Source organism: Larus michahellis, chromosome 11 (genome assembly GCF_964199755.1).
Source record: "Larus michahellis chromosome 11, bLarMic1.1, whole genome shotgun sequence".
In the NCBI taxonomy this organism is placed as follows: Eukaryota; Metazoa; Chordata; class Aves; order Charadriiformes; family Laridae; genus Larus; species Larus michahellis.
Genome location: NC_133906.1, coordinates 20,988,898 through 21,000,937, shown reverse-complemented (window position 1 = coordinate 21,000,937; position 12,040 = coordinate 20,988,898). Strand labels below are relative to the sequence as shown.

At 37.0% G+C, this 12,040-nt stretch overlaps 1 protein-coding gene across 11 annotated transcripts in view; it reads left to right on the top strand.

Moving 5' to 3' along the window:
* Positions 1 to 12,040, top strand: part of EBF1 (EBF transcription factor 1) — a 291,177-nt gene that overhangs the window by 263,324 nt on the left and 15,813 nt on the right. The gene's annotated exons all lie outside the window — the stretch shown is intronic.

Below are 12,040 nucleotides of genomic sequence, written 5' to 3'. Positions count from 1 at the left end.
TAGTAAATTGATCCCGTGGGAGTAATAAATACACATTACTTTATCTTGTACTTCATGTCCTATACCCCTGAGCCTTGATAGAACAACACCACTTAATAGACTTAAAAAAAGAGTAATTACAGTCATTGGTTGTGTGATATTTCAGCCCTTCCAGCCCTGCCTGACCTTCTAATTTAGCTCACCGTGTCTAACTAATGCATTTATATTCATCTTTTATGAAGCATGTGTAGTACAAAATTGACTTTGCAGCCTTTAGCAAGCTGTCTTACCAGGTTTAGGATCTGGTTAGTACAACGTACTGTATAGCATATGTACATTTACAGCAGAATCTTAAATGCATATGGTTCTGATCAACTCTTACTTTTTATCCTTTTGGAAATAAAATAAAAAATATTTATTCCATTTCATCCTTCCCTCCCCTTTTTAAAGCTTTTATTCATTGCGGCATTATTTACAGCTAAACATGCAGGCAGAAAGATGCAAGCATTTTTTAAAATGATTACCACTAATGTTTCTGCTTGTCAGAAGTGCTTAAATTTTCCTGCACTTTGTCTAAAAACTTAGCACTTTTACCTTTTAAGAATTACAAATTTATAAGATCTTACCAAGCTGATTTACAAACACAGCTGACAGTTTATGATGAATGATGTTGCAAAGCATACAATATGTTTCTCTGTCGTTTCTATGCATGTATATATTAAGAAGAAGATCAAGAAGAGGGAGAACCCCCCTCTGAAATAACCCTTGCGTTAGAGAGCACGCGCACAGCTCGCTCTCCTGCGCTTCCTCATCGCTTCCTGCTCACTTCACCCATCCAGCAGCACACAATTGTTCTCTCTGCATTTTCTCCCACCATATGGTATCCTCATTACCATACACTAAGGGTCCATATGGGGAACTTGTGAAGTGAACTGTATTCATTTTAACTGCCAGATGAGCAGCCTTTTGCTTTGCAAGCTTAGCTTAAGTCATCTGCTGTCTTTATGTTGTTATGGCAACACAGCACCAATAAAAAATTCTAATCTACTGTAAGTGTCTGGGATCACAGTATTTTAAATGCTTGCTGTAACTGTCCTCTAAGTGAAGATGCTTGTTCTTTTAGTATGACAAAGGGTTATTGTCAACTCCAGCAGGTGGCAGTAAAGAAATTGTTTCCTTTTTTTTTTAAACCTTTTAAAAAAAAATATATTTTCCTTTTTCCCCATCTCCCCTCAACCTCAAAAAGTCATAGAATTACACAACGTGCTCAGTCCTCTGCATTTCCTAGGATTTGTGATGCTGAGGTTGGAATTGCAGGTGTTACTTTTAAGTTGCAACTCAAATACTAAAGGCAGTAAAGTATGAAACCGTGGTGGCAGCTCATGCGCTTCATTGTCGGAGACCCAGGCTCAAGTACCACTTCACCAGGATTCTGAAGCCTCCATAGCCACACAGCTTGATCCGTTTTGGAGCTGTTTTTCAGCTGCGTTTCCAAACTCCTGAATCAAACACAAAGCTAATTAAGAATATCTTATAGGAATGGAAGTAGGCAGCAGCATCCTTAAATATAAATCATTTTCACCTCTGTGGGCCACATGATATGTTGCATCGCTGTCTCTCCGTCTGTATTGAAAGTGAATGTTTGTAGTCTCAGTTCATCAGTTCACATTAGCCTCATGCTGAATATTTAAACACAGAACAATTTGAACACACCATGAAGAGAGACAGTGACTGCACTTTCACTTGGAACAGCAAGAGCTCATCTAATAATAATTTAGTAAATCAGCCATTTAGTGGCTCAGTTGTACACTGTATTGTGCCAAATAATACTCAGTTCCACTGTATGCTGGTGAAATTGAAATTCAGACTCGAGTCACGTGGCACTTTTTTGCTCAATGGAGAGATGAAATGGAAAATCACCCTCCCAATAGACTGTTTGAATGTAGCGATTTATCAAAAATATAGCAGAGTGACAATATAAACAGGATTTGGTTGTATGTGCTACAATCTATTCTAATTAGGCTTTTATTATTGTGGTTTCTTCTGCACAGATTATTTGATAATTCAGGATTTGCATTTACATCTTCAGTTTATTTTGCATATAGGCAGAGCGCAGATAGGCATAGTTACTGCGTAGTTACAGCCCTTGAAGGCCCAGTCCTGTGGGAAGTGTGGCGGGGCCTTTATTGCCGTATTTCGAGCCCTGGCTCACAGGGAGCACCGTGCCCTCGGGAGCAATGGGGACGCACAGCTGCTGCCTTTCCTCCTCAGGAAGCGCCGTGTATGTTACTTCATAGCATGAAAGCAATACTGGATTAATTTCTTTTCCCTGTTTAAGGCTATCAGGATTTGTAGGAAGTAGTAGTATCTTATCTTAGACTAACTGATATAACTGGAAACAAACAGACAAGCCTTTGGGAGCCCAAGCCTTGCTTCCGATGTGCCGACCGTACCTTTTCCCGCCTGTATCAATGGGTCTAATAAAAGATATTACCTCACCCTACGAAACTTGCTTTGGTTGTAACCATAGACCATCGTGACTTCAGCCAAAGAGCTATGCTTTCAGGCTGTCTCTGATGAAGATGGGGGGGAGAGAATATTTTCCTAGAAAGTATGTTGTGAAGTTTAATTTGTTGCCATTAAAGCGGTGCTTTGAGATCTTTGAATGCAGGGCATTGCAGAAGCGTGAAGTAATGTCTATAATCTCACCTACAGTTTCCATTTCTAGCCTGGTTTTAGGTGTTATGCAGTGGTTTACGTGGTGATGTAAAATATGATTGCCATGTATTTCTCACAACACAGTCCAATTGAGTAGCAGAAAAAGCATCCTCCTAACCATCATGATGCCATTTAGCAGAGAGTGCTGGAAGCAATAGGATGCCTGTTGTCGTAATTCTTCTAAGAAATACAGAGCTTCACAATCTATACTCAACTGCTGACACTTGAAAACTCAAACATTTTGGTAAAATGAATCAAGCAGTAATGTTTCTTTTATGAGATCTCCTCGCGGGAAGGGAAGGTTTGGCACCATTTGGAGATCAGGCTCAGTGATCCATCATAGCAAAGTCAGCTGTCCTGGCGCGTCTCATAGGTCACTCGATCGAACCAGTGGCTCTTACAACTATATTATTGCTTATGGAACAGTAATTGAGGCACCATGGTTAAAAATTACCTGGTCTAATAGGCAGTGAACAATTTGCACTCAATACAATTATAAGCCAAATCATTCATTTCATAACACTTGGACTAATTTATTTGTTGACCTTTTAATATCCATAGCTCTTCAGTAGTATTAACTGCAACTCAGACAAAATCTCCTGTTCGTTTTACCTTCATTGATTTTTTTTCCATTGAGGCAATAACAGTTGTTTGAGTACAACCTTTTCTTTCTGTTGTAAAAGTCAATCATGTAACTTATGTTGATATAACTCAACTGGACTGAAATGTCCTCTAAGTACAATAGCATACTACTGTTATCATGCGGCTTGGATAAACATGGATGTGCATTTTGGATTTATTTTAAGGAAGGTTTTGGAATATATTTGTCACAATAGATGACAAATTATATGCTTGCTGAGAGGAGCATGAAAACAAAACACAGAAGCATTTTTTAAAGCGGTGCCACATATAAGTAAGACATTTTTGTTCATATATTACGGGAGATCTAAGATACAGAAATTTTGGAATTTGTCTCTCTTAATTTTGTTCTTTAGAATGACCTACGTGTCTTTACTAATAATGCTCTATTCACAATTTCATCTGGACATCGCATCTTGTCTCTTGAAGTCCTAACATTTTACAGGATAGAGGTGCTTAATTTTTCCAAACGTAAGCATCTGACAAAATATATGTAAAAGTATTTTTTAATAAACAGGAAAGAAACAATACTACTATTTAGATAATCTGAATTTACTTTCATTTTTTTCATGTTTGAACTAGCATGAGAGCTGAGGGGTTTTGAAGATCAAAAAAGTTACTGAAATATTGATGTATTTTGAAAAATCAGTGGCGAGTTTTGAAGCACTTCCATAAAATACGTTGGTGTGGTGACAATGGTAATCTTTTCACTCACCACTGAAAAAGGAGCCCTAGATTGTGTCAAACCGTGTGCCTGCTTTTACATCGTGGATGCATACACAGAAAGATAGTGTTATCTCTGTGAAATGCTGGATAAATTTAATTTCTTAAATACATGATTATTCAACATGTATGCTTGCTTTGGATAGGTTCAGCTGAATTTTTAAGGCTGTAAATGAAAAATAATAGTATCAGGAACAAAGCGTCTTTTGTTTCTGATAAGGAAGTTGAAATTTTTTTAGAATGTGTGCTAGGAGGCACTTCATTGAAGTAGTCTTTCTGAGCCGAAGCCTCTTTGTACAATAAAATACTGTAAGTCCTTTGAACACATAGTTATAAAATATAATTGTTACACATTTGGCATTTTATGCTTCCCTAGAAATTACCACTTGGTATCTGCACCTAATCTATGGTCTGTCTTTTCATTTCAATTGGGTCTGAAGTGGGCCTTCGTTGTAATGAGAATGCCCCTTTCAAGAGACTTCTTTTAATTATACCGATGATAAAATGTAAGTGAAAGTAGTCATTTGTAGGGGTTATGACTGAGCAGTGTTTTAACTGTAATACTAAAACCTACCAACGTTATTCCAGTCTCTATTTCAACATTTTTATGCACTCATTCTCCACAGAACATAGTGGAATATCACTGTAGGTCAGAATTTCAATGCGTCTTATTTTCCTGCTATTAGAAGTAACCTGAACTCTCCATTTCTAATTACTAACACTTCCTACCTGAAGCGTGCAATCCAGAAAAGTGACAATTTCACAGATTTTAATGATATGCTGGTTTGCATTTTTTTTTGTTTGGTTTGTTGGGTTTTTTCCCCTTCATTAGAAGAAAATGCAGGTGGGTCTTTAATTGCATATAGGTGAACATTTGTTTTTTACAGAAAATAGCTAGTTTAGCATGCTTACATATTTATATGGCTAAATGCGTTAATAAAGACCAACTCTGAAAATTAGGCGGACAAAACACCTATGTACAATTACCACTTTAATTGCTGGATAGCTCTGCTGATTTAACTCAGCAGACATTCTTGCCTTGCAATACCAAACATAATTATATATCTGTATAGATTTAAATGCAGTCAAGTGAATTATGCCACCCAATACATTCTAGATTTGACCTAATGGGAGAACAATTTAAATGTGATACAACTTGACCTGTATTTGGAAAGTCTTTGTGTATACAGATGATAGAAAATAGATATCAGCCCGTCTGTCTACCAAGTAAAATGTTTTTCACTCTTACAAATGCATAATTGGATATCTACATTGGGCTACACACAAAATCACAAGCCACTTTTAATCTTTTTTTAATCCCCAGTATTCCAGGGAATTTTTCTAATGGGCAGAATAATATGATCCACAGAATAAAGCTTCTAAACCAGCCTGGGCAGTATCTTTGAATGACGGTGTCAGAATTTACTGTTTCTGTTCATTTTTCCAGATTCTTTTTAAGTTTACTTAAGTCCAGACCCTTCAAATAATTCAAAACATTCTTCTTGTTCCATAAGGGGACTTTGACAACTTTCCAAAAATATATGGGTATAAAATGGTCAGGAGAAGACTTTGAGTAATAACTCTTTTTTTTTTTTTTCTTTTTTTTTTTTTCTTGCAACTCTCATCTGCAGCTGTTTTCAAGAAATAGGAATGTTAATACTATGAAGAGCAGAGGAAGAGCTATCAGAAAATCTTATATATGCAAAACCGAAAAGAAAAACCCCAAACCTAAAAGATCATTAATCTCAATAGTAAACATCTGCTTCAAAGTACTGTAGATGCTGGGTCAAATAGTTTGGGGTAAATTTTCAAAAAGAAATGCCTGAGTTTCCTATCTGAGATTGCTTTGTACATGTCTCTCTGTATGTTTTGCCCAGGGGCTGAAGGTAGCTGTGGCACACAAGGAAAATTTAGAGTGCAAAATGTGCTTCAGGTCATTGTGGCAAAACTCTCAGGTCAGACAGAAGAAAAGAATCTAATGTTATCATTTGTTCGTTCATACGTTCACGGATAAATTAGGAATAATCTTTTTTGTTGTCTAGATAGATGGGAATAGTACGAGTCACTGTAAAGTGGTGGGATGGAGGAATTTCTGGAAAGAAAGTTTGTGAAGAATTTTTTGTTAGCCATTGAATTGAGTTTATGTGGACTTATCCATTCATGATCTAGTTTATATCTCATTTATTTTGTCTTCTAATGATTCACTAGATCTGACAAACTGATCATAGTACGAAAGATGGGATTGTCTATCTAAGGAAAAGTAGGTGCAGAAGAACCGGTCTTTACATGCTGGGATAAATACTGCAGCCCTTTGTACAGCGTGACAAATGTGTTTCCTTTCGTGATCTTGCTGCGTTTCAAACTGAGGGGCTCTGTCCTTAGATCCTCACAGTGTGAGCTTGCAAGATAACCTGTGGGAAATTCTGGAGAAGGTGCCAGAGAATTGCCATAGCGTTGATTTCTTAATAGCAGTGAGTCCCAAGTATGGCTGACCTCTGCCAGCTACCCGTTGAGGTGTTGCAGGATGTGAACAGATAGAAGGGTACAATGTAGTAATATCTACCAGCCCTGCGCTGTATGCATGGAAAGTAGATAGGCCTCATGAGTTAAAATTTGACAACTCTGACGGGTTCCTGCAAGTAGCTGTAAATACCTTTTTCTGGTAAACTTAGGGGTCTGGGGCAGGACATCCTCTAACATATACTTAGGAGGATCAAAGTTCTACAGCTGTCTGAGGGACATAGATGTGAGTCGTGTAATCACTGTTGGATAAAGTCCCGATTGAAGCGCTGGCAGGGTGATTTTAGTTCTGCATATCTGCTTTCACATGCCCGCTCTTCTCCCTTTGACTTAGAGACCTAACGTTAGCAGAGAACTCCAGAGCTTTTAGCAACAAAACCGTCCAAATTACCTGCCCGATGCTTCAGTTGATGCTAATATGGTGGGAGCATCCAGATTCTCAAATGTCAGTTTATTCAAAGAGTTATTCCAATGCAACTATGCTAATGCTAGTTTATTCCATGCTACTGTGTATCTAGATGAAGTACACATCCGTGCTAGCTACCAATTCTGTTGCCATTGTTATGTGCCCATCATTTATGGAAATGAAAACCAGCCCGAGCGGTGTGGATTAAAAAAGGAGGCTGATACCTGTTTTTAGTATCTAAGTACACCCTATTAACAGAAGGATAAGAAGGGTACTATAGGAGACTTGCAAGGACAGACTTACAGGTGAACATCTTAATTTTGTTCCGTCTTTCGTCGGCAGTATTCGCAGTGGAGACTGTTGGAATTGGGTGTGTTTTCCCTGTTGCCATGCATTTATCACCTTCATGGTTAAGAGGTGTTTTAATCATCGATTCTCAATGTTTATGGCTAGATGCCTGCTCGCATTTGCACTTCAGTGTTTGTTCTTTCTGCTGCCTCATATAGGCTTTCTATATTTTATTTATAAGGTTGGCTCATTGCGGAGCAGGTGGTAGGGTCATGCATGGCTGTTTTTAGTGCTGTAGATTTAGGCTGTGATTTTCAGTTTGGGTGGAGGCTGATGAGACTACAGTGGCTTGGAAAAGCTAAGGTTCTAGCTCTCACTGCAGACTTATTTTCTGGAAATTGCCATTGAATTTCAGTGACAGGAATTCAGTGCACTTCCATCCTATAAGCAGCGGTAAGCAGAAGCTTTTTTTTTTACCCCCCAAGTGAAGTATGTTGTCTTTCTCTCTCATTTTGCCTTCCTGCCTTTGTAATATCTGTATGATGTTTACTTCTTCAGTATGATTCAATTATAATATATGGAAACAATTCAGTTGTTTGTTTGCTAGAGAAGTTTTCATCTTTGTGTGAGTACAAATATCTTCTTAGTGAAATGTCCCTGTTATTTTATACTTCCCATTAGGCTGGCATAGTTCCCTCAGTTTTACAGTAAATGGAGGATCTTTACATTTTGAATGGCTTTTACGAGTCTTTATAAAACTATAATTGCTGAAAATGATACAGTAATGCAGTGCTCCGTGTCGATGTGGAGAGATGGGAGGTTCTGGACAGGCTGAAACTCTTGAATAGCAAGCTAGATGGCTGGCAGTCTAGATCTGTGGCATCCTTCTAAATGGGTCTCTGCCCGAAAGTTTCACCTTTACACTTGAAAGAACTGTTTGCAATTCTCTCTTTATCTTTTAAAATATAATGCATACACAAAATTTAAGTACAAGTTTAAAACTTAGTTCTAACACATACCCTTAACCAGCACATGTATAGTTTCACCCACTGAAGAACAAAGGGAAAGTCTGAGCACAAATTATTGTAATTTTGACTGGAAGTTTGGCATGTGACCTTTCCAAGGTGAAGAAGGGAACTGGAGTCTGATGTTCAGCATTTTGACTCTGCAGAAGAGTTTTTTTCTTGCAAGTAGCCATGAGAGTAGGAAGTTAGAAGGCAGAGCCAGGAGGTCAGACATAAGAGTCAAGGAAGTATGAATGACATCATCATCCCTAAGTACCCTCTCAGAAGATGAATGAGCTCTCTCTTGTATTACAATGCTAAAGAGCATTAGAAGGTGATATGATATCTAGACAACACATAAGATAAATGCCTCAGAGTATGCTGGAACAGCTTCCCCCCCACGCCCTCCACAAGTACATAAATCCTTTGGTGGTCTCAATAACACAATATGTGGCTGATGAGTATTATATATTGTGGTCAACTTCTTCTTGACAAAATTCATTTAGATTTAACAAGTACCTTGAATGTTATCTAATTTAGTTACTTAAGCCAAATAACTCAGCGTAACTCTAGACATGCTTTAGCTAACTAGACTCACAGACCTTTTGGGACACAGATTTTTTTCACTAGTTGATGAATAAAAAGCAAGCAGATGTCAGCAGAAGAAATATCGCATCTTTTTTAAAGCTGGCACAAAGCGTGTTTATCATGATAAAACTTGACACAAAATGTTTTCATCATGATAAAATTTGAAATGCAAGTTTCATGATCTTACTGAATTCCTTCTGAAGGGAAAGTATGTCACAAACAAAACATGCACAGTTCCTGTAATGTTGGTTCAAGGTACGTTCTGTCAGAAGTGGATTCAGTCTGAATTTCAGTCTTTGTGCTTCAAAAGCACAGCCATTCCAGTATGATTTATGTAATCTTTCCTACAGTAATTTTGGAATATGCAAAGTTGCAGCAGACTTCACTACCCAGCCTCCTCTTCTGCTTATGTAAACAGCCCTTAGAATGTTCAGGAGGAAGATCTGATTAAAGTAATTGCATTCCTCTCTCAAAAATTAAAAAAGTAAAAATCCCTCAGTAGAAAGTCAGCTTCGGTTTGGAATAAAAATAGACTCTGGATTTGGTGTGTAGCGGCATGGAGGGCAGAGTTCTGATGCATCAGATTTAATCACTAAAGTAATCTCTCCTCTTTTCAATTTTTTTCTCAATTGTTATTTTTATAGAAATAAAACAATGCTAATATGAAATAAAATGCAAGACAAGAGGACCCCCACTTTAGCTCTAAGTAAATGCTGCAGAGTCCTTTATTCTAATCCAAAAGCTGTCAGACTTTTAGCATTAATAGAAGAGTGGATCTTTCTTGACAAATGCCCCCATAAATTAGATATTAGCTTTAGTCAAACTCTGTCTCTCTCAGGAAATATTTCCACTTGCATATTCAATTGCAGGGACCTTACATGACGCCCGCTTACTGCTATGAAAATCTAGGCTTCTGAGATGAAGGCAAAGAAAAATTTCTGTGAAAAAAAGAATATCTGGAGTAACAGACCTTGAGCTTATGCAGAGATTTCTTATTATAGAATGTGAGTTTCTCTCACTTTTTGATATGTTTGTCTGCTGCTCTGTCCACCTCTCTATGTGTTTATCTGTCACCATTGCGGTGGTTACATGCAGTATCAATCGGGTTTTAAAAGACATAGATCTTTTATACTAGCTGTCCTTTTTTATAATACCTTTTACAAATTTAATCAATGCATTTTAATATACAATATAGTTTAAGTGCAATATACAATAAATATTCGAGCTTCATCTTAAACATGCTCTAGCCTTTAAATTGTTAAAACTGCAGTGCCCTTTCAATCTACTTACATAATGTCATAAAATATACATTTCAAGGTAAATGAAGTCAGCTACTTCAATTTAGTCCCTCAAACTGGTAGTAAATGAGAGGTTAACACTATGGTGCCAAACCCATTATTGAGTAAATTTAGCACCTTGGACAGCTCTGTAAAATCTTTATTGCTTTCCTGACCTGCTCGTCATGTTCTGTCTGTGTGTTCGGTGGCTCTCAGCTCTGATTGAAAGGCAATATATTAGATCCCGAACACAAACATGCTCGGGGGCTGCTTCACTGTGAGCGTAATGACATGGAGGTGAGAACAATTTTCTGGTCACCGCAATCCAAGCACCTTGCAAGGTCTGTTGCTCTAACTTATAGAGGACTTTTGGGGCTCCATTGTATGTGGAGTCGGAACAGTAGCTGCTATGGTAATTTAAGCAGAGCTGCAAAGGGTTGACGATGCGTTCAGAAAACAAGAAGTTAATATCTTGAGCATGTCTGTAGTTGCATTTTATTGTGTATTTTTAAAGCTAGTTTGTGTCTATAAGAACTACAGTCAGCTCTGGAACAGAAGGCACCACTGTTTGACACAGGAGCTTTTGTGTAACGTCTACTTTGTATGATCTGAAAATGTCATAAACAAGAAATGCTTTCATTATGTGAAAATATTGTTAGAGAAAGTATGAAACTCAAATTTAGAGACTCTGAAAATGTTGAAAAAAATATAACCAGTGACTAGCTAAGAAAATTGAATGCTAGTTGTCAAGCATATTTCAATAAACCATCATGACAATTAGTTTTATTTACATGCAATATGATACAGCATCAAATACTTCCAATGTTTAAGAACTGGAATATATTTGATATTAGGTAGAGCAGCTGTAAGATTCCATGTAATTACCTCATTTTTTAACATGGTCTTCGATCTCTTTTTAGATGCATTCTAGGGTTTTTTCACTCAGCATTACATAAATAACTATGATTAGTCAGGTAGAGCAGAAATGACTATTTAAACTTTCTTTTTTTTTTAGTAGTTTGGCATAATGACAGCTTAGGTTAACAATATTCCAAAGCAGTTTGTGGGCTCTGTATCACATTCTAATTTTCCATCAGTGAAATATATAGTGCAAACAATTTCTACTGAAGTGAAATAAATCCTAGTTTGCAAAGTCAAACACCTGTGCAGTAATTTTCCACCTAAAATCACGGATTGAAAAAGATAACATTTTTCAGTAGCATATCTGTTCTTCTCTTGTTTGTATCTTCAGTATGAGGCAAAAAGGGAAACTCAGTGTTCTGATGATTCTGGTAAAGCAACAAGGATTGATTGTACCTGGATATTGTTCATAGTCTGTCTGTTCATGATTATACTGCTAACTGCTGTGGTCAAGCTACACCAAAGAAAAAAAAAAACACAAACCAAAAAAACCAAAAACCAAAAAACCAACTACAACAGAAAGAAAACAAAACAAAACAAAAAGCTGAAAAAGGCTGTAGCAACTTAACTCCTCTGAATCCGTTTTGAATGCAGTGATTTAAAAATCCATCAATTATACATTACATCTCAGTTCATATCTGAAAAATAAATTAAATGTGTGTTCTGAGAGAGGGGTGTGTGCAGCAGAAGGCAAGCCTAAATGTTTACTGGGAGTACAAAAATCCTCCATCTCATTTTTGAATTTAGGACATTATATATGTCATAAGTAGTTACTGCAGTATGACAACTATTTTATCTTATATTATAGAGAATTTAAAATTGAAAAAAATGCTAATATGCATCTAAAAGCTTGTCATTTGAAGAGTTGTTCGAGAATTTTTGAAGAGGTTATGGTGACAGCAAAATGAACGCAATTATATCTCTATTTTCTGATCAGAGTCTACAGTATATGAAAATTGAGCATTACTGTTTCTTTT